The sequence below is a fragment of the Engystomops pustulosus genome, chromosome 7, assembly GCF_040894005.1.
Source record: "Engystomops pustulosus chromosome 7, aEngPut4.maternal, whole genome shotgun sequence".
Lineage (NCBI taxonomy): Eukaryota > Metazoa > Chordata > Amphibia > Anura > Leptodactylidae > Engystomops > Engystomops pustulosus.
The window spans coordinates 140,593,891-140,617,072 of NC_092417.1; the positions used below are offsets into that span (position 1 = coordinate 140,593,891).

General features: G+C 45.5%; 20 non-coding genes across 20 annotated transcripts; 9 read left to right on the forward strand and 11 right to left on the reverse strand.

Moving 5' to 3' along the window:
- Positions 1-35: 35 nt before the first annotated feature.
- TRNAS-GCU (transfer RNA serine (anticodon GCU)) lies at positions 36-117 on the reverse strand. The gene has a single exon. It is a non-coding gene; the product is annotated as a tRNA-Ser (tRNA).
- A 684-nt stretch (positions 118-801) lies between these two features.
- TRNAT-AGU (transfer RNA threonine (anticodon AGU)) lies at positions 802-875 on the forward strand. The gene has a single exon. It is a non-coding gene; the product is annotated as a tRNA-Thr (tRNA).
- A 393-nt stretch (positions 876-1,268) lies between these two features.
- Positions 1,269-1,350, reverse strand: TRNAS-GCU (transfer RNA serine (anticodon GCU)). The gene has a single exon. It is a non-coding gene; the product is annotated as a tRNA-Ser (tRNA).
- Positions 1,351-2,034: 684 nt separating this feature from the next.
- TRNAT-AGU (transfer RNA threonine (anticodon AGU)) lies at positions 2,035-2,108 on the forward strand. The gene has a single exon. It is a non-coding gene; the product is annotated as a tRNA-Thr (tRNA).
- A 1,159-nt stretch (positions 2,109-3,267) lies between these two features.
- On the forward strand, positions 3,268-3,341 carry TRNAT-AGU (transfer RNA threonine (anticodon AGU)). The gene has a single exon. It is a non-coding gene; the product is annotated as a tRNA-Thr (tRNA).
- Positions 3,342-4,501: 1,160 nt separating this feature from the next.
- Positions 4,502-4,575, forward strand: TRNAT-AGU (transfer RNA threonine (anticodon AGU)). The gene has a single exon. It is a non-coding gene; the product is annotated as a tRNA-Thr (tRNA).
- Positions 4,576-5,734: 1,159 nt separating this feature from the next.
- Positions 5,735-5,808, forward strand: TRNAT-AGU (transfer RNA threonine (anticodon AGU)). The gene has a single exon. It is a non-coding gene; the product is annotated as a tRNA-Thr (tRNA).
- Positions 5,809-6,201: 393 nt separating this feature from the next.
- On the reverse strand, positions 6,202-6,283 carry TRNAS-GCU (transfer RNA serine (anticodon GCU)). Its single transcript has one exon. It is a non-coding gene; the product is annotated as a tRNA-Ser (tRNA).
- Positions 6,284-8,667: 2,384 nt separating this feature from the next.
- On the reverse strand, positions 8,668-8,749 carry TRNAS-GCU (transfer RNA serine (anticodon GCU)). The gene has a single exon. It is a non-coding gene; the product is annotated as a tRNA-Ser (tRNA).
- A 1,151-nt stretch (positions 8,750-9,900) lies between these two features.
- Positions 9,901-9,982, reverse strand: TRNAS-GCU (transfer RNA serine (anticodon GCU)). The gene has a single exon. It is a non-coding gene; the product is annotated as a tRNA-Ser (tRNA).
- Positions 9,983-11,899: 1,917 nt separating this feature from the next.
- Positions 11,900-11,973, forward strand: TRNAT-AGU (transfer RNA threonine (anticodon AGU)). The gene has a single exon. It is a non-coding gene; the product is annotated as a tRNA-Thr (tRNA).
- Positions 11,974-12,366: 393 nt separating this feature from the next.
- Positions 12,367-12,448, reverse strand: TRNAS-GCU (transfer RNA serine (anticodon GCU)). Its single transcript has one exon. It is a non-coding gene; the product is annotated as a tRNA-Ser (tRNA).
- Positions 12,449-14,832: 2,384 nt separating this feature from the next.
- TRNAS-GCU (transfer RNA serine (anticodon GCU)) lies at positions 14,833-14,914 on the reverse strand. The gene has a single exon. It is a non-coding gene; the product is annotated as a tRNA-Ser (tRNA).
- Positions 14,915-16,065: 1,151 nt separating this feature from the next.
- Positions 16,066-16,147, reverse strand: TRNAS-GCU (transfer RNA serine (anticodon GCU)). Its single transcript has one exon. It is a non-coding gene; the product is annotated as a tRNA-Ser (tRNA).
- Positions 16,148-17,298: 1,151 nt separating this feature from the next.
- TRNAS-GCU (transfer RNA serine (anticodon GCU)) lies at positions 17,299-17,380 on the reverse strand. Its single transcript has one exon. It is a non-coding gene; the product is annotated as a tRNA-Ser (tRNA).
- Positions 17,381-18,064: 684 nt separating this feature from the next.
- On the forward strand, positions 18,065-18,138 carry TRNAT-AGU (transfer RNA threonine (anticodon AGU)). The gene has a single exon. It is a non-coding gene; the product is annotated as a tRNA-Thr (tRNA).
- Positions 18,139-18,531: 393 nt separating this feature from the next.
- Positions 18,532-18,613, reverse strand: TRNAS-GCU (transfer RNA serine (anticodon GCU)). Its single transcript has one exon. It is a non-coding gene; the product is annotated as a tRNA-Ser (tRNA).
- A 684-nt stretch (positions 18,614-19,297) lies between these two features.
- On the forward strand, positions 19,298-19,371 carry TRNAT-AGU (transfer RNA threonine (anticodon AGU)). Its single transcript has one exon. It is a non-coding gene; the product is annotated as a tRNA-Thr (tRNA).
- A 393-nt stretch (positions 19,372-19,764) lies between these two features.
- On the reverse strand, positions 19,765-19,846 carry TRNAS-GCU (transfer RNA serine (anticodon GCU)). The gene has a single exon. It is a non-coding gene; the product is annotated as a tRNA-Ser (tRNA).
- Positions 19,847-20,530: 684 nt separating this feature from the next.
- Positions 20,531-20,604, forward strand: TRNAT-AGU (transfer RNA threonine (anticodon AGU)). Its single transcript has one exon. It is a non-coding gene; the product is annotated as a tRNA-Thr (tRNA).
- The last annotated feature ends 2,578 nt before the right edge of the window (positions 20,605-23,182 follow it).

Consider the following 23,182-nt stretch of genomic DNA (forward strand, 5'->3'; position numbering starts at 1 on the left):
AACAAAGATTTCAGCTTGGACGAAGCAGAAGAAATCGACGAGGATGGGATTCGAACCCATGCATGCAGAGCACAATGGATTAGCAGTCCATCGCCTTAACCACTCGGCCACCTCGCCCTGGTGAGTGCCGTGGTTCCCTTTGACAAACTCCCAAACAAAGTGTGCCTAGTCGGTGCCTGCAGAGTTTTGCTGATCGGTCATGGGCTGAGTGGGTCATACCTCGCCTCCTACAGTAAGTAATGCCTCAAGAAGATGCATGGAAAACCCTTGAAAGGTGGACCTATGCTAAGGGATGCCAAACCATTTCCAGACATCCCTGGCATGTCTTCCATCCATCTATTCTGCCTTATGCATGGAAAGCAGAGCAGGTAACAATTCTTGCTCTGCTAAGAAGCGGCTCAATCACCTATGGAACCGCAAACCTCTAGCTCTCCACGAAGTTCCAGCTGCTATTGTCGTCTGCAAATTTGTCGGTGTGGATGCCTTTTTCAAAAAGTTTTTGCTTTTCTAATTGTCATGACTGAAAGCTTCATCCTTTTACAAGTTGCTGCCAAGTATGGAACAGAACTCCAGTACCGTGTGGGCTCTTAAAGAAAGCAGTGGAAAACGACTGCGGATAAAGGGACACACCTCAGTTGTCTACCTAGTATCTGCTCACCTTCCTTTTTCCAGCCCTGAAAAGAAAAACCATGAAGGTTTGAGCCACCCCATCAGGTCATGAAAGGTTGCAGGAATTGGAAACATCCGATAGCAGTGGCGTTTTTTTTAAGCTGCACAGCTGTGCCAGCTTTGCCATCACATGGCGCTGTGGCTTAGTTGGTTAAAGCGCCTGTCTAGTAAACAGGAGATCCTGAGTTCGAATCTCAGCAGTGCCTTTCTTTCTTCTCTTTTGAGCTTCTGAAGCAAACCAAAAAAAAGTTATTCGCTCACGTCTGACATCTTACTTGTCTTTCACACAGTCCTAAGGTAGACCAGTCAGGGGATCTAGAATCAGTACCAGCTAAAGGCTGCAAAGGACAAAGAGGCCTTCATCTTCATGAGAAGGCCGAGGATGCCATCAAGCATGAAAAATAAAAAGAGTGGACTTAACCCGTTGATATGCCACGTAACTTGTATGCCACCCAACAAATATGCGTCTTTCCTAGCTTTAATAAGAGCCGTCTTGAGAGGTCACAGTTAAAGTCCACCATGGAGGGGACAATCACTGCTTGTCCAGTAAAAAGAGGATTAGCAAACAAAGATTTCAGCTTGGACGAAGCAGAAGAAATCGACGAGGATGGGATTCGAACCCATGCATGCAGAGCACAATGGATTAGCAGTCCATCGCCTTAACCACTCGGCCACCTCGTCCTGGTGAGCGCCGTGGTTCCCTTTGACAAACTCCCAAACAAAGTGTGCCTAGTCGGTGCCTGCAGAGTTTTGCTGATCGGTCATGGGCTGAGTGGGTCATACCTCGCCTCCTACAGTAAGTAATGCCTCAAGAAGATGCATGGAAAACCCTTGAAAGGTGGACCTATGCTAAGGGATGCCAAACCATTTCCAGACATCCCTGGCATGTCTTCCATCCATCTATTCTGCCTTATGCATGGAAAGCAGAGCAGGTAACAATTCTTGCTCTGCTAAGAAGCGGCTCAATCACCTATGGAACCGCAAACCTCTAGCTCTCCACGAAGTTCCAGCTGCTATTGTCGTCTGCAAATTTGTCGGTGTGGATGCCTTTTTCAAAAAGTTTTTGCTTTTCTAATTGTCATGACTGAAAGCTTCATCCTTTTACAAGTTGCTGCCAAGTATGGAACAGAACTCCAGTACCGTGTGGGCCCTTAAAGAAAGCAGTGGAAAACGACTGCGGATAAAGGGACACACCTCAGTTGTCTACCTAGTATCTGCTCACCTTCCTTTTTGCAGCCCTGAAAAGAAAAACCATGAAGGTTTGAGCCACCCCATCAGGTCATGAAAGGTTGCAGGAATTGGAAACATCCAATAGCAGTGGCGTTTTTTTTAAGCTGCACAGCTGTGCCAGCTTTGCCATCACAAGGCGCTGTGGCTTAGTTGGTTAAAGCGCCTGTCTAGTAAACAGGAGATCCTGAGTTCGAATCTCAGCAGTGCCTTTCTTTCTTCTCTTTTGAGCTTCTGAAGCAAACCAAAAAAAAGTTATTCGCTCACGTCTGACATCTTACTTGTCTTTCACACAGTCCTAAGGTAGACCAGTCAGGGGATCTAGAATCAGTACCAGCTAAAGGCTGCAAAGGACAAAGAGGCCTTCATCTTCATGAGAAGGCCGAGGATGCCATCAAGCATGAAAAATAAAAAGAGTGGACTTAACCCGTTGATATGCCACGTAACTTGTATGCCACACAACAAATATGCATCTTTCCTAGCTTTAAAAAGAGCCGTCTTGAGAGGTCACAGTTAAAGTCCACCATGGAGGGGACAATCACTGCTTGTCCAGTAAAAAGAGGATTAGCAAACAAAAATTTCAGCTAGGACGAAGCAGAAGAAATCGACGAGGATGGGATTCGCACCCATGCATGCAGAGCACTATGGATTAGCAGTCCATCGCCTTAACCACTCGGCCACCTCGTCCCGGTGAGCGCCGTGGTTCCCTTTGACAAACTCCCAAACAAAGTGTGCCTAGTTGGTGCCTGCAGAGTTTTGCTGATCGGTCATGGGCTGAGTGGGTCATACCTCGCCTCCTACAGTAAGTAATGCCTCAAGAAGATGCATGGAAAACCCTTGAAAGGTGGACCTATGCTAAGGGATGCCAAACCATTTCCAGACATCCCTGGCATGTCTTCCATCCATCTATTCTGCCTTATGCATGGAAAGCAGAGCAGGTAACAATTCTTGCTCTGCTAAGAAGCGGCTCAATCACCTATGGAACCGCAAACCTCTAGCTCTCCACGAAGTTCCAGCTGCTATTGTCGTCTGCAAATTTGTCGGTGTGGATGCCTTTTTCAAAAAGTTTTTGCTTTTCTAATTGTCATGACTGAAAGCTTCATCCTTTTACAAGTTGCTGCCAAGTATGGAACAGAACTCCAATACCGTGTGGGCCCTTAAAGAAAGCAGTGGAAAACGACTGCGGATAAAGGGACACACCTCAGTTGTCTACCTAGTATCTGCTCACCTTCCTTTTTCCAGCCCTGAAAAGAAAAACCATGAAGGTTTGAGCCACCCCATCAGGTCATGAAAGGTTGCAGGAATTGGAAACATCCAATAGCAGTGGCGTTTTTTTTAAGCTGCACAGCTGTGCCAGCTTTGCCATCACAAGGCGCTGTGGCTTAGTTGGTTAAAGCGCCTGTCTAGTAAACAGGAGATCCTGAGTTCGAATCTCAGCAGTGCCTTTCTTTCTTCTCTTTTGAGCTTCTGAAGCAAACCCAAAAAAAGTTATTCGCTCACGTCTGACATCTTACTTGTCTTTCACACAGTCCTAAGGTAGACCAGTCAGGGGATCTAGAATCAGTACCAGCTAAAGGCTGCAAAGGACAAAGAGGCCTTCATCTTCATGAGAAGGCCGAGGATGCCATCAAGCATGAAAAATAAAAAGAGTGGACTTAACCCGTTGATATGCCACGTAACTTGTATGCCACACAACAAATATGCGTCTTTCCTAGCTTTAATAAGAGCCGTCTTGAGAGGTCACAGTTAAAGACCACCATGGAGGGGACAATCACTGCTTGTCCAGTAAAAAGAGGATTAGCAAACAAAGATTTCAGCTTGGACGAAGCAGAAGAAATCGACGAGGATGGGATTCGAACCCATGCATGCAGAGCACAATGGATTAGCAGTCCATCGCCTTAACCATTCGGCCACCTCGTCCTGGTGAGCGCCGTGGTTCCCTTTGACAAACTCCCAAACAAATTGTGCCTAGTCGGTGCCTGCAGAGTTTTGCTGATCGGTCATGGGCTGAGTGGGTCATACCTCGCCTCCTACAGTAAGTAATGCCTCAAGAAGATGCATGGAAAACCCTTGAAAGGTGGACCTATGCTAAGGGATGCCAAACCATTTCCAGACATCCCTGGCATGTCTTCCATCCATCTATTCTGCCTTATGCATGGAAAGCAGAGCAGGTAACAATTCTTGCTCTGCTAAGAAGCGGCTCAATCACCTATGGAACCGCAAACCTCTAGCTCTCCACGAAGTTCCAGCTGCTATTGTCGTCTGCAAATTTGTCGGTGTGGATGCCTTTTTCAAAAAGTTTTTGCTTTTCTAATTGTCATGACTGAAAGCTTCATCCTTTTACAAGTTGCTGCCAAGTATGGAACAGAACTCCAGTACCGTGTGGGCCCTTAAAGAAAGCAGTGGAAAACGACTGCGGATAAAGGGACACACCTCAGTTGTCTACCTAGTATCTGCTCACCTTCCTTTTTCCAGCCCTGAAAAGAAAAACCATGAAGGTTTGAGCCACCCCATCAGGTCATGAAAGGTTGCAGGAATTGGAAACATCCAATAGCAGTGGCGTTTTTTTTTAAGCTGCACAGCTGTGCCAGCTTTGCCATCACAAGGCGCTGTGGCTTAGTTGGTTAAAGCGCCTGTCTAGTAAACAGGAGATCCTGAGTTCGAATCTCAGCAGTGCCTTTCTTTCTTCTCTTTTGAGCTTCTGAAGCAAACCAAAAAAAAGTTATGCGCTCACGTCTGACATCTTACTTGTCTTTCACACAGTCCTAAGGTAGACCAGTCAGGGGATCTAGAATCAGTACCAGCTAAAGGCTGCAAAGGACAAAGAGGCCTTCATCTTCATGAGAAGGCCGAGGATGCCATCAAGCATGAAAAATAAAAAGAGTGGACTTAACCCGTTGATATGCCACGTAACTTGTATGCCACACAACAAATATGCATCTTTCCTAGCTTTTATAAGAGCCGTCTTGAGAGGTCACAGTTAAAGTACACCATGGAGGGGACAATCACTGCTTGTCCAGTAAAAAGAGGATTAGCAAACAAAGATTTCAGCTTGGACGAAGCAGAAGAAATCGACGAGGATGGGATTCGAACCCATGCATGCAGAGCACAATGGATTAGCAGTCCATCGCCTTAACCACTTGGCCACCTCGTCCAGGTGAGCGCCGTGGTTACCTTTGACAAACTCCCAAACAAAGTGTGCCTAGTCGGTGCCTGCAGAGTTTTGCTGATCGGTCATGGGCTGAGTGGGTCATACCTCGCCTCCTACAGTAAGTAATGCCTCAAGAAGATGCATGGAAAACCCTTGAAAGGTGGACCTATGCTAAGGGATGCCAAACCATTTCCAGACATCCCTGGCATGTCTTCCATCCATCTATTCTGCCTTATTCATGGAAAGCAGAGCAGGTAACAATTCTTGCTCTGCTAAGAAGCGGCTCAATCACCTATGGAACCGCAAACCTCTAGCTCTCCACGAAGTTCCAGCTGCTATTGTCGTCTGCAAATTTGTCGGTGTGGATGCCTTTTTCAAAAAGTTTTTGCTTTTCTAATTGTCATGACTGAAAGCTTCATCCTTTTACAAGTTGCTGCCAAGTATGGAACAGAACTCCAGTACCGTGTGGGCCCTTAAAGAAAGCAGTGGAAAACGACTGCGGATAAAGGGACACACCTCAGTTGTCTACCTAGTATCTGCTCACCTTCCTTTTTCCAGCCCTGAAAAGAAAAACCATGAAGGTTTGAGCCACCCCATCAGGTCATGAAAGGTTGCAGGAATTGGAAACATCCGATAGCAGTGGCGTTTTTTTTAAGCTGCACAGCTGTGCCAGCTTTGCCATCACAAGGCGCTGTGGCTTAGTTGGTTAAAGCGCCTGTCTAGTAAACAGGAGATCCTGAGTTCGAATCTCAGCAGTGCCTTTCTTTCTTCTCTTTTGAGCTTCTGAAGCAAACCAAAAAAAAGTTATTCGCTCACGTCTGACATCTTACTTGTCTTTCACACAGTCCTAAGGTAGACCAGTCAGGGGATCTAGAATCAGTACCAGCTAAAGGCTGCAAAGGACAAAGAGGCCTTCATCTTCATGAGAAGGCCGAGGATGCCATCAAGCATGAAAAATAAAAAGAGTGGACTTAACCCGTTGATATGCCACGTAACTTGTATGCCACACAACAAATATGCGTCTTTCCTAGCTTTAATAAGAGCTGTCTTGAGAGGTCACAGTTAAAGTCCACCATGGAGGGGACAATCACTGCTTGTCCAGTAAAAAGAGGATTAGCAAACAAAGATTTCAGCTTGGACGAAGCAGAAGAAATCGACGAGGATGGGATTCGAACCCATGCATGCAGAGCACAATGGATTAGCAGTCCATCGCCTTAACCACTCGGCCACCTCGTCCTGGTGAGTGCCATGGTTCCCTTTGACAAACTCCCAAACAAAGTGTGCCTAGTCGGTGCCTGCAGAGTTTTGCTGATCGGTCATGGGCTGAGTGGGTCATACCTCGCCTCCTACAGTAAGTAATGCCTCAAGAAGATGCATGGAAAACCCTTGAAAGGTGGACCTATGCTAAGGGATGCCAAACCATTTCCAGACATCCCTGGCATGTCTTCCATCCATCTATTCTGCCTTATGCATGGAAAGCAGAGCAGGTAACAATTCTTGCTCTGCTAAGAAGCGGCTCAATCACCTATGGAACCGCAAACCTCTAGCTCTCCACGAAGTTCCAGCTGCTATTGTCGTCTGCAAATTTGTCGGTGTGGATGCCTTTTTCAAAAAGTTTTTGCTTTTCTAATTGTCATGACTGAAAGCTTCATCCTTTTACAAGTTGCTGCCAAGTATGGAACAGAACTCCAGTACCGTGTGGGCCCTTAAAGAAAGCAGTGGAAAACGACTGCGGATAAAGGGACACACCTCAGTTGTCTACCTAGTATCTGCTCACCTTCCTTTTTCCAGCCCTGAAAAGAAAAACCATGAAGGTTTGAGCCACCCCATCAGGTCATGAAAGGTTGCAGGAATTGGAAACATCCGATAGCAGTGGCGTTTTTTTTAAGCTGCACAGCTGTGCCAGCTTTGCCATCACAAGGCGCTGTGGCTTAGTTGGTTAAAGCGCCTGTCTAGTAAACAGGAGATCCTGAGTTCGAATCTCAGTAGTGCCTTTCTTTCTTCTCTTTTGAGCTTCTGAAGCAAACCAAAAAAAAGTTATTCGCTCACGTCTGACATCTTACTTGTCTTTCACACAGTCCTAAGGTAGACCAGTCAGGGGATCTAGAATCAGTACCAGCTAAAGGCTGCAAAGGACAAAGAGGCCTTCATCTTCATGAGAAGGCCGAGGATGCCATCAAGCATGAAAAATAAAAAGAGTGGACTTAACCCGTTGATATGCCACGTAACTTGTATGCCACACAACAAATATGCGTCTTTCCTAGCTTTAATAAGAGCCGTCTTTAGAGGTCACAGTTAAAGTCCACCATGGAGGGGACAATCACTGCTTGTCCAGTAAAAAGAGGATTAGCAAACAAAGATTTCAGCTTGGTCGAAGCAGAAGAAATCGACAAGGATGGGATTCGAACCCATGCATGCAGAGCACAATGGATTAGCTGTCCATCGCCTTAACCACTCGGCCACCTCGTCCTGGTGAGTGCCGTGGTTCCCTTTGACAAACTCCCAAACAAAGTGTGCCTAGTCGGTGCCTGCAGAGTTTTGCTGATCGGTCATGGGCTGAGTGGGTCATACCTCGCCTCCTACAGTAAGTAATGCCTCAAGAAGATGCATGGAAAACCCTTGAAAGGTGGACCTATGCTAAGGGATGCCAAACCATTTCCAGACATCCCTGGCATGTCTTCCATCCATCTATTCTGCCTTATGCATGGAAAGCAGAGCAGGTAACAATTCTTGCTCTGCTAAGAAGCGGCTCAATCACCTATGGAACCGCAAACCTCTAGCTCTCCACGAAGTTCCAGCTGCTATTGTCGTCTGCAAATTTGTCGGTGTGGATGCCTTTTTCAAAAAGTTTTTGCTTTTCTAATTGTCATGACTGAAAGCTTCATCCTTTTACAAGTTGCTGCCAAGTATGGAACAGAACTCCAGTACCGTGTGGGCCCTTAAAGAAAGCAGTGGAAAACGACTGCGGATAAAGGGACACACCTCAGTTGTCTACCTAGTATCTGCTCACCTTCCTTTTTCCAGCCCTGAAAAGAAAAACCATGAAGGTTTGAGCCACCCCATCAGGTCATGAAAGGTTGCAGGAATTGGAAACATCCGATAGCAGTGGCGTTTTTTTTAAGCTGCACAGCTGTGCCAGCTTTGCCATCACAAGGCGCTGTGGCTTAGTTGGTTAAAGCGCCTGTCTAGTAAACAGGAGATCCTGAGTTCGAATCTCAGTAGTGCCTTTCTTTCTTCTCTTTTGAGCTTCTGAAGCAAACCAAAAAAAAGTTATTCGCTCACGTCTGACATCTTACTTGTCTTTCACACAGTCCTAAGGTAGACCAGTCAGGGGATCTAGAATCAGTACCAGCTAAAGGCTGCAAAGGACAAAGAGGCCTTCATCTTCATGAGAAGGCCGAGGATGCCATCAAGCATGAAAAATAAAAAGAGTGGACTTAACCCGTTGATATGCCACGTAACTTGTATGCCACACAACAAATATGCGTCTTTCCTAGCTTTAATAAGAGCCGTCTTTAGAGGTCACAGTTAAAGTCCACCATGGAGGGGACAATCACTGCTTGTCCAGTAAAAAGAGGATTAGCAAACAAAGATTTCAGCTTGTTCGAAGCAGAAGAAATCGACGAGGATGGGATTCGAACCCATGCATGCAGAGCACAATGGATTAGCAGTCCATCGCCTTAACCACTCGGCCACCTCGTCCTGGTGAGCGCCGTGGTTCCCTTTGACAAACTCCCAAACAAAGTGTGCCTAGTCGGTGCCTGCAAAGTTTTACTGATCGGTCATGGGCTGAGTGGGTCATACCTCGCCTCCTACAGTAAGTAATGCCTCAAGAAGATGCATGGAAAACCCTTGAAAGGTGGACCTATGCTAAGGGGTGCCAAACCATTTCCAGACATCCCTGGCATGTCTTCCATCCATCTATTCTGCCTTATGCATGGAAAGCAGAGCAGGTAACAATTCTTGCTCTGCTAAGAAGCGGCTCAATCACCTATGGAACCGCAAACCTCTAGCTCTCCACGAAGTTCCAGCTGCTATTGTCGTCTGCAAATTTGTCGGTGTGGATGCCTTTTTCAAAAAGTTTTTGCTTTTCTAATTGTCATGACTGAAAGCTTCATCCTTTTACAAGTTGCTGCCAAGTATGGAACAGAACTCCAGTACCGTGTGGGCCCTTAAAGAAAGCAGTGGAAAACGACTGCGGATAAAGGGACACACCTCAGTTGTCTACCTAGTATCTGCTCACCTTCCTTTTTCCAGCCCTGAAAAGAAAAACCATGAAGGTTTGAGCCACCCCATCAGGTCATGAAAGGTTGCAGGAATTGGAAACATCCGATAGCAGTGGCGTTTTTTTTAAGCTGCACAGCTGTGCCAGCTTTGCCATCACAAGGCGCTGTGGTTTAGTTGGTTAAAGCGCCTGTCTAGTAAACAGGAGATCCTGAGTTCGAATCTCAGCAGTGGGTTTCTTTCTTCTCTTTTGAGCTTCTGAAGCAAACCAAAAAAAAGTTATTCGCTCACATCTGACATCTTACTTGTCTTTCACACAGTCCTAAGGTAGACCAGTCAGGGGATCTAGAATCAGTACCAGCTAAAGGCTGCAAAGGACAAAGAGGCCTTCATCTTCATGAGAAGGCCGAGGATGCCATCAAGCATGAAAAATAAAAAGAGTGGACTTAACCCGTTGATATGCCACGTAACTTGTATGCCACACAACAAAAATGCATCTTTCCTAGCTTTTATAAGAGCCGTCTTGAGAGGTCACAGTTAAAGTCCACCATGGAGGGGACAATCACTGCTTGTCCAGTAAAAAGAGGATTAGCAAACAAAGATTTCAGCTTGGACGAAGCAGAAGAAATCGACGAGGATGGGATTCGAACCCATGCATGCAGAGCACAATGGATTAGCAGTCCATCGCCTTAACCACTCGGCCACCTCGTCCTGGTGAGCGCCGTGGTTCCCTTTGACAAACTCTCAAACAAAGTGTGCCTAGTCGGTGCCTGCAGAGTTTTGCTGATCGGTCATGGGCTGAGTGGGTCATACCTCGCCTCCTACAGTAAGTAATGCCTCAAGAAGATGCATGGAAAACCCTTGAAAGGTGGACCTATGCTAAGGGATGCCAAACCATTTCCAGACATTCCTGGCATGTCTTCCATCCATCTATTCTGCCTTATGCATGGAAAGCAGAGCAGGTAACAATTCTTGCTCTGCTAAGAAGCGGCTCAATCACCTATGGAACCGCAAACCTCTAGCTCTCCACGAAGTTCCAGCTGCTATTGTCGTCTGCAAATTTGTCGGTGTGGATGCCTTTTTCAAAAAGTTTTTGCTTTTCTAATTGTCATGACTGAAAGCTTCATCCTTTTACAAGTTGCTGCCAAGTATGGAACAGAACTCCAGTACCGTGTGGGCCCTTAAAGAAAGCAGTGGAAAACGACTGCGGATAAAGGGACACACCTCAGTTGTCTACCTAGTATCTGCTCACCTTCCTTTTTCCAGCCCTGAAAAGAAAAACCATGAAGGTTTGAGCCACCCCATCAGGTCATGAAAGGTTGCAGGAATTGGAAACATCCGATAGCAGTGGCGTTTTTTTTAAGCTGCACAGCTGTGCCAGCTTTGCCATCACAAGGCGCTGTGGCTTAGTTGGTTAAAGTGCCTGTCTAGTAAACAGGAGATCCTGAGTTCGAATCTCAGCAGTGGGTTTCTTTCTTATCTTTTGAGCTTCTGAAGCAAACCAAAAAAAAGTTATTCGCTCAAGTCTGACATCTTACTTGTCTTTCACACAGTCCTAAGGTAGACCAGTCAGGGGATCTAGAATCAGTACCAGCTAAAGGCTGCAAAGGACAAAGAGGCCTTCATCTTCATGAGAAGGCCGAGGATGCCATCAAGCATGAAAAATAAAAAGAGTGGACTTAACCCGTTGATATGCCACGTAACTTGTATGCCACACAACAAATATGCATCTTTCCTAGCTTTTATAAGAGCCGTCTTGAGAGGTCACAGTTAAAGTACACCATGGAGGGGACAATCACTGCTTGTCCAGTAAAAAGAGGATTAGCAAACAAAGATTTCAGCTTGGACGAAGCAGAAGAAATCGACGAGGATGGGATTCGAACCCATGCATGCAGAGCACAATGGATTAGCAGTCCATCGCCTTAACCACTTGGCCACCTCGTCCAGGTGAGCGCCGTGGTTACCTTTGACAAACTCCCAAACAAAGTGTGCCTAGTCGGTGCCTGCAGAGTTTTGCTGATCGGTCATGGGCTGAGTGGGTCATACCTCGCCTCCTACAGTAAGTAATGCCTCAAGAAGATGCATGGAAAACCCTTGAAAGGTGGACCTATGCTAAGGGATGCCAAACCATTTCCAGACATCCCTGGCATGTCTTCCATCCATCTATTCTGCCTTATTCATGGAAAGCAGAGCAGGTAACAATTCTTGCTCTGCTAAGAAGCGGCTCAATCACCTATGGAACCGCAAACCTCTAGCTCTCCACGAAGTTCCAGCTGCTATTGTCGTCTGCAAATTTGTCGGTGTGGATGCCTTTTTCAAAAAGTTTTTGCTTTTCTAATTGTCATGACTGAAAGCTTCATCCTTTTACAAGTTGCTGCCAAGTATGGAACAGAACTCCAGTACCGTGTGGGCCCTTAAAGAAAGCAGTGGAAAACGACTGCGGATAAAGGGACACACCTCAGTTGTCTACCTAGTATCTGCTCACCTTCCTTTTTCCAGCCCTGAAAAGAAAAACCATGAAGGTTTGAGCCACCCCATCAGGTCATGAAAGGTTGCAGGAATTGGAAACATCCGATAGCAGTGGCGTTTTTTTTAAGCTGCACAGCTGTGCCAGCTTTGCCATCACAAGGCGCTGTGGCTTAGTTGGTTAAAGCGCCTGTCTAGTAAACAGGAGATCCTGAGTTCGAATCTCAGCAGTGCCTTTCTTTCTTCTCTTTTGAGCTTCTGAAGCAAACCAAAAAAAAGTTATTCGCTCACGTCTGACATCTTACTTGTCTTTCACACAGTCCTAAGGTAGACCAGTCAGGGGATCTAGAATCAGTACCAGCTAAAGGCTGCAAAGGACAAAGAGGCCTTCATCTTCATGAGAAGGCCGAGGATGCCATCAAGCATGAAAAATAAAAAGAGTGGACTTAACCCGTTGATATGCCACGTAACTTGTATGCCACACAACAAATATGCGTCTTTCCTAGCTTTAATAAGAGCTGTCTTGAGAGGTCACAGTTAAAGTCCACCATGGAGGGGACAATCACTGCTTGTCCAGTAAAAAGAGGATTAGCAAACAAAGATTTCAGCTTGGACGAAGCAGAAGAAATCGACGAGGATGGGATTCGAACCCATGCATGCAGAGCACAATGGATTAGCAGTCCATCGCCTTAACCACTCGGCCACCTCGTCCTGGTGAGTGCCATGGTTCCCTTTGACAAACTCCCAAACAAAGTGTGCCTAGTCGGTGCCTGCAGAGTTTTGCTGATCGGTCATGGGCTGAGTGGGTCATACCTCGCCTCCTACAGTAAGTAATGCCTCAAGAAGATGCATGGAAAACCCTTGAAAGGTGGACCTATGCTAAGGGATGCCAAACCATTTCCAGACATCCCTGGCATGTCTTCCATCCATCTATTCTGCCTTATGCATGGAAAGCAGAGCAGGTAACAATTCTTGCTCTGCTAAGAAGCGGCTCAATCACCTATGGAACCGCAAACCTCTAGCTCTCCACGAAGTTCCAGCTGCTATTGTCGTCTGCAAATTTGTCGGTGTGGATGCCTTTTTCAAAAAGTTTTTGCTTTTCTAATTGTCATGACTGAAAGCTTCATCCTTTTACAAGTTGCTGCCAAGTATGGAACAGAACTCCAGTACCGTGTGGGCCCTTAAAGAAAGCAGTGGAAAACGACTGCGGATAAAGGGACACACCTCAGTTGTCTACCTAGTATCTGCTCACCTTCCTTTTTCCAGCCCTGAAAAGAAAAACCATGAAGGTTTGAGCCACCCCATCAGGTCATGAAAGGTTGCAGGAATTGGAAACATCCGATAGCAGTGGCGTTTTTTTTAAGCTGCACAGCTGTGCCAGCTTTGCCATCAGAAGGCGCTGTGGCTTAGTTGGTTAAAGCGCCTGTCTAGTAAACAGGAGATCCTGAGTTCGAATCTCAGTAGTGCCTTTCTTTCTTCTCTTTTGAGCTTCTGAAGCAAACCAAAAAAAAGTTATTCGCTCACGTCTGACATCTTACTTGTCTTTCACACAGTCCTAAGGTAGACCAGTCAGGGGATCTAGAATCAGTACCAGCTAAAGGCTGCAAAGGACAAAGAGGCCTTCATCTTCATGAGAAGGCCGAGGATGCCATCAAGCATGAAAAATAAAAAGAGTGGACTTAACCCGTTGATATGCCACGTAACTTGTATGCCACACAACAAATATGCGTCTTTCCTAGCTTTAATAAGAGCCGTCTTTAGAGGTCACAGTTAAAGTCCACCATGGAGGGGACAATCACTGCTTGTCCAGTAAAAAGAGGATTAGCAAACAAAGATTTCAGCTTGGTCGAAGCAGAAGAAATCGACAAGGATGGGATTCGAACCCATGCATGCAGAGCACAATGGATTAGCTGTCCATCGCCTTAACCACTCGGCCACCTCGTCCTGGTGAGTGCCGTGGTTCCCTTTGACAAACTCCCAAACAAAGTGTGCCTAGTCGGTGCCTGCAGAGTTTTGCTGATCGGTCATGGGCTGAGTGGGTCATACCTCGCCTCCTACAGTAAGTAATGCCTCAAGAAGATGCATGGAAAACCCTTGAAAGGTGGACCTATGCTAAGGGATGCCAAACCATTTCCAGACATCCCTGGCATGTCTTCCATCCATCTATTCTGCCTTATGCATGGAAAGCAGAGCAGGTAACAATTCTTGCTCTGCTAAGAAGCGGCTCAATCACCTATGGAACCGCAAACCTCTAGCTCTCCACGAAGTTCCAGCTGCTATTGTCGTCTGCAAATTTGTCGGTGTGGATGCCTTTTTCAAAAAGTTTTTGCTTTTCTAATTGTCATGACTGAAAGCTTCATCCTTTTACAAGTTGCTGCCAAGTATGGAACAGAACTCCAGTACCGTGTGGGCCCTTAAAGAAAGCAGTGGAAAACGACTGCGGATAAAGGGACACACCTCAGTTGTCTACCTAGTATCTGCTCACCTTCCTTTTTCCAGCCCTGAAAAGAAAAACCATGAAGGTTTGAGCCACCCCATCAGGTCATGAAAGGTTGCAGGAATTGGAAACATCCGATAGCAGTGGCGTTTTTTTTAAGCTGCACAGCTGTGCCAGCTTTGCCATCACAAGGCGCTGTGGCTTAGTTGGTTAAAGCGCCTGTCTAGTAAACAGGAGATCCTGAGTTCGAATCTCAGTAGTGCCTTTCTTTCTTCTCTTTTGAGCTTCTGAAGCAAACCAAAAAAAAGTTATTCGCTCACGTCTGACATCTTACTTGTCTTTCACACAGTCCTAAGGTAGACCAGTCAGGGGATCTAGAATCAGTACCAGCTAAAGGCTGCAAAGGACAAAGAGGCCTTCATCTTCATGAGAAGGCCGAGGATGCCATCAAGCATGAAAAATAAAAAGAGTGGACTTAACCCGTTGATATGCCACGTAACTTGTATGCCACACAACAAATATGCGTCTTTCCTAGCTTTAATAAGAGCCGTCTTTAGAGGTCACAGTTAAAGTCCACCATGGAGGGGACAATCACTGCTTGTCCAGTAAAAAGAGGATTAGCAAACAAAGATTTCAGCTTGGTCGAAGCAGAAGAAATCGACGAGGATGGGATTCGAACCCATGCATGCAGAGCACAATGGATTAGCAGTCCATCGCCTTAACCACTCGGCCACCTCGTCCTGGTGAGCGCCGTGGTTCCCTTTGACAAACTCCCAAACAAAGTGTGCCTAGTCGGTGCCTGCAAAGTTTTACTGATCGGTCATGGGCTGAGTGGGTCATACCTCGCCTCCTACAGTAAGTAATGCCTCAAGAAGATGCATGGAAAACCCTTGAAAGGTGGACCTATGCTAAGGGGTGCCAAACCATTTCCAGACATCCCTGGCATGTCTTCCATCCATCTATTCTGCCTTATGCATGGAAAGCAGAGCAGGTAACAATTCTTGCTCTGCTAAGAAGCGGCTCAATCACCTATGGAACCGCAAACCTCTAGCTCTCCACGAAGTTCCAGCTGCTATTGTCGTCTGCAAATTTGTCGGTGTGGATGCCTTTTTCAAAAAGTTTTTGCTTTTCTAATTGTCATGACTGAAAGCTTCATCCTTTTACAAGTTGCTGCCAAGTATGGAACAGAACTCCAGTACCGTGTGGGCCCTTAAAGAAAGCAGTGGAAAACGACTGCGGATAAAGGGACACACCTCAGTTGTCTACCTAGTATCTGCTCACCTTCTTTTTTCCAGCCCTGAAAAGAAAAACCATGAAGGTTTGAGCCACCCCATCAGGTCATGAAAGGTTGCAGGAATTGGAAACATCCGATAGCAGTGGCGTTTTTTTTAAGCTGCACAGCTGTGCCAGCTTTGCCATCACAAGGCGCTGTGGTTTAGTTGGTTAAAGCGCCTGTCTAGTAAACAGGAGATCCTGAGTTCGAATCTCAGCAGTGGGTTTCTTTCTTCTCTTTTGAGCTTCTGAAGCAAACCAAAAAAAAGTTATTCGCTCACATCTGACATCTTACTTGTCTTTCACACAGTCCTAAGGTAGACCAGTCAGGGGATCTAGAATCAGTACCAGCTAAAGGCTGCAAAGGACAAAGAGGCCTTCATCTTCATGAGAAGGCCGAGGATGCCATCAAGCATGAAAAATAAAAAGAGTGGACTTAACCCGTTGATATGCCACGTAACTTGTATGCCACACAACAAAAATGCATCTTTCCTAGCTTTTATAAGAGCCGTCTTGAGAGGTCACAGTTAAAGTCCACCATGGAGGGGACAATCACTGCTTGTCCAGTAAAAAGAGGATTAGCAAACAAAGATTTCAGCTTGGACGAAGCAGAAGAAACCGACGAGGATGGGATTCGAACCCATGCATGCAGAGCACAATGGATTAGCAGTCCATCGCCTTAACCACTCGGCCACCTCGTCCTGGTGAGCGCCGTGGTTCCCTTTGACAAACTCTCAAACAAAGTGTGCCTAGTCGGTGCCTGCAGAGTTTTGCTGATCGGTCATGGGCTGAGTGGGTCATACCTCGCCTCCTACAGTAAGTAATGCCTCAAGAAGATGCATGGAAAACCCTTGAAAGGTGGACCTATGCTAAGGGATGCCAAACCATTTCCAGACATTCCTGGCATGTCTTCCATCCATCTATTCTGCCTTATGCATGGAAAGCAGAGCAGGTAACAATTCTTGCTCTGCTAAGAAGCGGCTCAATCACCTATGGAACCGCAAACCTCTAGCTCTCCACGAAGTTCCAGCTGCTATTGTCGTCTGCAAATTTGTCGGTGTGGATGCCTTTTTCAAAAAGTTTTTGCTTTTCTAATTGTCATGACTGAAAGCTTCATCCTTTTACAAGTTGCTGCCAAGTATGGAACAGAACTCCAGTACCGTGTGGGCCCTTAAAGAAAGCAGTGGAAAACGACTGCGGATAAAGGGACACACCTCAGTTGTCTACCTAGTATCTGCTCACCTTCCTTTTTCCAGCCCTGAAAAGAAAAACCATGAAGGTTTGAGCCACCCCATCAGGTCATGAAAGGTTGCAGGAATTGGAAACATCCGATAGCAGTGGCGTTTTTTTTAAGCTGCACAGCTGTGCCAGCTTTGCCATAACAAGGCCCTGTGGCTTAGTTGGTTAAAGTGCCTGTCTAGTAAACAGGAGATCCTGAGTTCGAATCTCAGCAGTGGGTTTCTTTCTTATCTTTTGAGCTTCTGAAGCAAACCAAAAAAAAGTTATTCGCTCAAGTCTGACATCTTACTTGTCTTTCACACAGTCCTAAGGTAGACCAGTCAGGGGATCTAGAATCAGTACCAGCTAAAGGCTGCAAAGGACAAAGAGGCCTTCATCTTCATGAGAAGGCCGAGGATGCCATCAAGCATGAAAAATAAAAAGAGTGGACTTAACCCGTTGATATGCCACGTAACTTGTATGCCACCCAACAAATATGCATCTTTCCTAGCTTTTATAAGAGCCGTCTTGAGAGGTCACAGTTAAAGTACACCATGGAGGGGACAATCACTGCTTGTCCAGTAAAAAGAGGATTAGCAAACAAAGATTTCAGCTTGGACGAAGCAGAAGAAATCGACGAGGATGGGATTCGAACCCATGCATGCAGAGCACAATGGATTAGCAGTCCATCGCCTTAACCACTCGGCCACCTCGTCCTGGTGAGCGCCGTGGTTCCCTTTGACAAACTCCCAAACAAAGTGTGCCTAGTCGGTGCCTGCAGAGTTTTGCTGATCGGTCATGGGCTGAGTGGGTCATACCTCGCCTCCTACAGTAAGTAATGCCTCAAGAAGATGCATGGAAAACCCTTGAAAGGTGGACCTATGCTAAGGGATGCCAAACCATTTCCAGACATCCCTGGCATGTCTTCCATCCATCTATTCTGCCTTATGCATGGAAAGCAGAGCAGGTAACAATTCTTGCTCTGCTAAGAAGCGGCTCAATCACCTATGGAACCGCAAACCTCTAGCTCTCCACGAAGTTCCAGCTGCTATTGTCGTCTGCAAATTTGTCGGTGTGGATGCCTTTTTCAAAAAGTTTTTGCTTTTCTAATTGTCATGACTGAAAGCTTCATCCTTTTACAAGTTGCTGCCAAGTATGGAACAGAACTCCAGTACTGTGTGGGCCCTTAAAGAAAGCAGTGGAAAACGACTGCGGATAAAGGGACACACCTCAGTTGTCTACCTAGTATCTGCTCACCTTCCTTTTTCCAGCCCTGAAAAGAAAAACCATGAAGGTTTGAGCCACCCCATCAGGTCATGAAAGGTTGCAGGAATTGGAAACATCCGATAGCAGTGGCGTTTTTTTTAAGCTGCACAGCTGTGCCAGCTCTGCCATCACAAGGCGCTGTGGCTTAGTTGGTTAAAGCGCCTGTCTAGTAAACAGGAGATCCTGAGTTCGAATCTCAGCAGTGCCTTTCTTTCTTCTCTTTTGAGCTTCTGAAGCAAACCAAAAAAAAGTTATTCGCTCACGTCTGACATCTTACTTGTCTTTCACACAGTCCTAAGGTAGACCAGTCAGGGGATCTAGAATCAGTACCAGCTAAAGGCTGCAAAGGACAAAGAGGCCTTCATCTTCATGAGAAGGCCGAGGATGCCATCAAGCATGAAAAATAAAAAGAGTGGACTTAACCCGTTGATATGCCACGTAACTTGTATGCCACACAACAAATATGCGTCTTTCCTACCTTTAATAAGAGCCGTCTTGAGAGGTCACAGTTAAAGTCCACCATGGAGGGGACAATCACTGCTTGTCCAGTAAAAAGAGGATTAGCAAACAAAAATTTCAGCTTGGACGAAGCAGAAGAAATCGACGAGGATGGGATTCGAACCCATGCATGCAGAGCACAATGGATTAGCAGTCCATCGCCTTAACCACTCGGCCACCTCGTCCTGGTGAGCGCCGTGGTTCCCTTTGACAAACTCCCAAACAAAGTGTGCCTAGTCGGTGCCTGCAGAGTTTTGCTGATCGGTCATGGGCTGAGTGGGTCATACCTCGCCTCCTACAGTAAGTAATGCCTCAAGAAGATGCATGGAAAACCCTTGAAAGGTGGACCTATGCTAAGGGATGCCAAACCATTTCCAGACATCCCTGCCATGTCTTCCATCCATCTATTCTGCCTTATGCATGGAAAGCAGAGCAGGTAACAATTCTTGCTCTGCAAAGAAGCGGCTCAATCACCTATGGAACCGCAAACCTCTAGCTCTCCACGAAGTTCCAGCTGCTATTGTCGTCTGCAAATTTGTCGGTGTGGATGCCTTTTTCAAAAAGTTTTTGCTTTTCTAATTGTCATGACTGAAAGCTTCATCCTTTTACAAGTTGCTGCCAAGTATGGAACAGAACTCCAGTACCGTGTGGGCCCTTAAAGAAAGCAGTGGAAAACGACTGCGGATAAAGGGACACACCTCAGTTGTCTACCTAGTATCTGCTCACCTTCCTTTTTCCAGCCCTGAAAAGAAAAACCATGAAGGTTTGAGCCACCCCATCAGGTCATGAAAGGTTGCAGGAATTGGAAACATCCGATAGCAGTGGCGTTTTTTTTAAGCTGCACAGCTGTGCCAGCTTTGCCATCACAAGGCGCTGTGGCTTAGTTGGTTAAAGCACCTGTCTAGTAAACAGGAGATCCTGAGTTCGAATCTCAGCAGTGCCTTTCTTTCTTCTCTTTTGAGCTTCTGAAGCAAACCAAAAAAAAGTTATTCGCTCACGTCTGACATCTTACTTGTCTTTCACACAGTCCTAAGGTAGACCAGTCAGGGGATCTAGAATCAGTACCAGCTAAAGGCTGCAAAGGACAAAGAGGCCTTCATCTTCATGAGAAGGCCGAGGATGCCATCAAGCATGAAAAATAAAAAGAGTGGACTTAACCCATTGATATGCCACGTAACTTGTATGCCACACAACAAATATGCGTCTTTCCTAGCTTTAATAAGAGCCGTCTTGAGAGGTCACAGTTAAAGTCCACCATGGAGGGGACAATCACTGCTTGTCCAGTAAAAAGAGGATTAGCAAACAAAGATTTCAGCTTGGACGAAGCAGAAGAAATCGACGAGGATGGGATTCGAACCCATGCATGCAGAGCACAATGGATTAGCAGTCCATCGCCTTAACCACTCGGCCACCTCGTCCTGGTGAGCGCCGTGGTTCCCTTTGACAAACTCCCAAACAAAGTGTGCCTAGTCGGTGCCTGCAAAGTTTTACTGATCGGTCATGGGCTGAGTGGGTCATACCTCGCCTCCTACAGTAAGTAATGCCTCAAGAAGATGCATGGAAAACCCTTGAAAGGTGGACCTATGCTAAGGGATGCCAAACCATTTCCAGACATCCCTGGCATGTCTTCCATCCATCTATTCTGCCTTATGCATGGAAAGCAGAGCAGGTAACAATTCTTGCTCTGCTAAGAAGCGGCTCAATCACCTATGGAACCGCAAACCTCTAGCTCTCCACGAAGTTCCAGCTGCTATTGTCCTCTGCAAATTTGTCGGTGTGGATGCCTTTTTCAAAAAGTTTTTGCTTTTCTAATTGTCATGACTGAAAGCTTCATCCTTTTACAAGTTGCTGCCAAGTATGGAACAGAACTCCAGTACCGTGTGGGCCCTTAAAGAAAGCAGTGGAAAACGACTGCGGATAAAGGGACACACCTCAGTTGTCTACCTAGTATCTGCTCACATTCCTTTTTCCAGCCCTGAAAAGAAAAACCATGAAGGTTTGAGCCACCCCATCAGGTCATGAAAGGTTGCAGGAATTGGAAACATCCGATAGCAGTGGCATTTTTTTTAAGCTGCACAGCTGTGCCAGCTTTGCCATCACAAGGCGCTGTGGCTTAGTTGGTTAAAGCACCTGTCTAGTAAACAGGAGATCCTGAGTTCGAATCTCAGCAGTGCCTTTCTTTCTTCTCTTTTTTTTCAACAATAAGTTTTTATTGAAATTTTTTTAGTATAGTATATACATTAAACATAAGCAGAGAGTATCATGGGTGATCGCAGTCACTCTATTCCTTAAGACAAGCATGTTATACACAGTGATATAGATTAAGATGGTGTTTCAAGTGTACATTATGTTCAGCAGTTATCGCTCTTGTTGCTGAGTGCATTGCATAGACCACGTCGAATTTCAAAGATAAAGAATAAAGAATAAGAACGTCTATACTGCTATCTTATTCCTCCGAAGAGAATATGTCTATCGCGTCCCTTACTTGTCTCTGCATTTTATGTATCTCTATACTCTCATTTAACACTTGTAGTATAACAGAACATTCATAATATCAACCTTGGTAACATTATGCTCTTGTGTTTCTGGGCAGTATCCTAAGCGCATATCCCAGTGAATGGGCGGCGCGAGGGGTGAGGTGGGGGGGTGTTTGTTTTTCCTCTAAATCCTAATGTGTGCTACGTGTCCAGTCCAGGAGTCCCAGATCTCCTGTAATTTGGTTATAGTACCATTTCCCCATGCAATAGTTTTCTCATAGCTATATGTGACATTAATCTCTTTATGTAGATCACCTATAGTGGGTACCGTAGTGCTCTTCCAATTTCGAGCTAATATTAGTTTTGCCATGGTAAGTATTTTGCTTACCAAGATTCTATGGGATTTATGCATTCCACTTAAATCTAATGACAACAAAGCTATAGCTAGGTTGCCTTTGATTGTTTTCCCTACCAGGGAGGATAATAAATGAAATGTATCTATCCAATATTTCTGTATATAAGGGCACTCCCAAAAAATGTGTGCCAGGGTACCCTTTAGACCGCACCCTCTCCAGCATCTATCTGTAGTTTGTGGGAATATGTTGTGTAGTATATCAGGTGTTCTATACCATCGCAAGAGAACTTTAGTTGCTACTTCTATATGCGTTATGCATGCGAGTGCTTTGGCATTTATCGCTATGGCGCTCACCCATTCTTCTTCTGATATTGATCTTTGCAAGGCTCTCTCCCAGCTTTTATATGGGTGTGATTTATGAAAGAGTCTGGTTTGTGAGATCATATCATAGTATATGCGTAAGTTTTGTGATTGCTTCCGGATTTGGTCTAAAAGTCCATGGTGGAATAATTGCTTTATGTTTCTGTATTTCCTAGTGTAGTGCTGGATACGTGTTTTTGTGAAGTTGTCTATGTGTGTGGATTCTAACACCTGTTTGATATTGTTCATTCCTTTACTTTCCCATGATATAGTCTGGATATCTGGAATACTCATCTTAGCTATATCCAGGCTTATGGAGCTAGTATCTACTTGGGTTGGGCTACCAATTAGTTTGTGGGTTGTTCGCCATATTTCTACTGAGGTTTTGGTTAGGGGGGAAGTTAATGGTGGGTATGGGTTGTTTGTGAAGGCTATTGACGTCAAAGACGTAAGTTTTAGTGGTAAGGCAAGATATTTCTCTATTTGGAGCCATGGCTTATCCGTTTGGTCTTGATACCAACAAGACATCTGTTTGATGCTTGATGCTAAATAGTAGTGATATATGTTAGGTAATCCTATTCCACCCACTAGTCTGTGTTTGTATAATATAGCTTTATTCAGTCGGGGTGGTTTATTGGCCCACACGTATTTTGTGAGAGCTGCTTGCATGGAGATAAAAAAGCTTCTGGGAACCTGGACTGGAAGCGTGTTGAAAAGATAAAGCAACCTGGGCAATAATAACATTTTAAAAGCTGCTATTCTTCCTAGCCACGAGACTTCAGTTTTAGATAGTCTTAACATTTCCCCTTTGACAGATTCCAACAGCGGAACATAGTTCTGTTTATATATAGAGTTAAAAGGGGTGGATATGGAGGTTCCTAGATATGTTATTTTCTGAGATTGCCAATCAAACTTGTATTTTTCTTTCATGGCATATTGTGTTTCTTCATCTATATTCAGGGGGAGGGCCTGAGTTTTTTGTGTGTTTAGTTTATAGAGAGAGAGCCTGCCAAAGTGGTTTATGAGCTCCATCGCTGCTTCTAAGGATCTCTCTGGATCTGCCAGGGTGAGAATTATATCATCTGCATATAGTGATATAGTGTGATATTGGCCTCCTATCTCCACTCCCTTAATCCGACTATCCATTCTGAGAAGTTGTGCTAATGGTTCAATGGAGAGAATAAATACTAAAGGGGACAGGGGACACCCCTGTCTAGTTCCATTGGTTATTTCAAATGTGTCAGATATGGTTCCATTTACAAAAACCCTAGCTGAGGGGGAGGAATATAACGCTTTAATAGCATCCAATATACTTCCGGTTATACCCATTTCCTCAAGTGCCGAGAAGGCGAATGACCATTGTACTCGGTCAAACGCCTTCTCAGCATCCAAAGCCAACATGACTGTCGGAGTCCCTTTCTTTTCTACAAAATGTTGTATATTTAAAATTCTCCTCGTGTTGTCCTGGGCCAACCGCCCCTTTACGAATCCTGTTTGATCGGCCTTAATTAGATTGGGGATCATCGGTGCCAATCTCCATGCTAATAGCTTTGCATAAATTT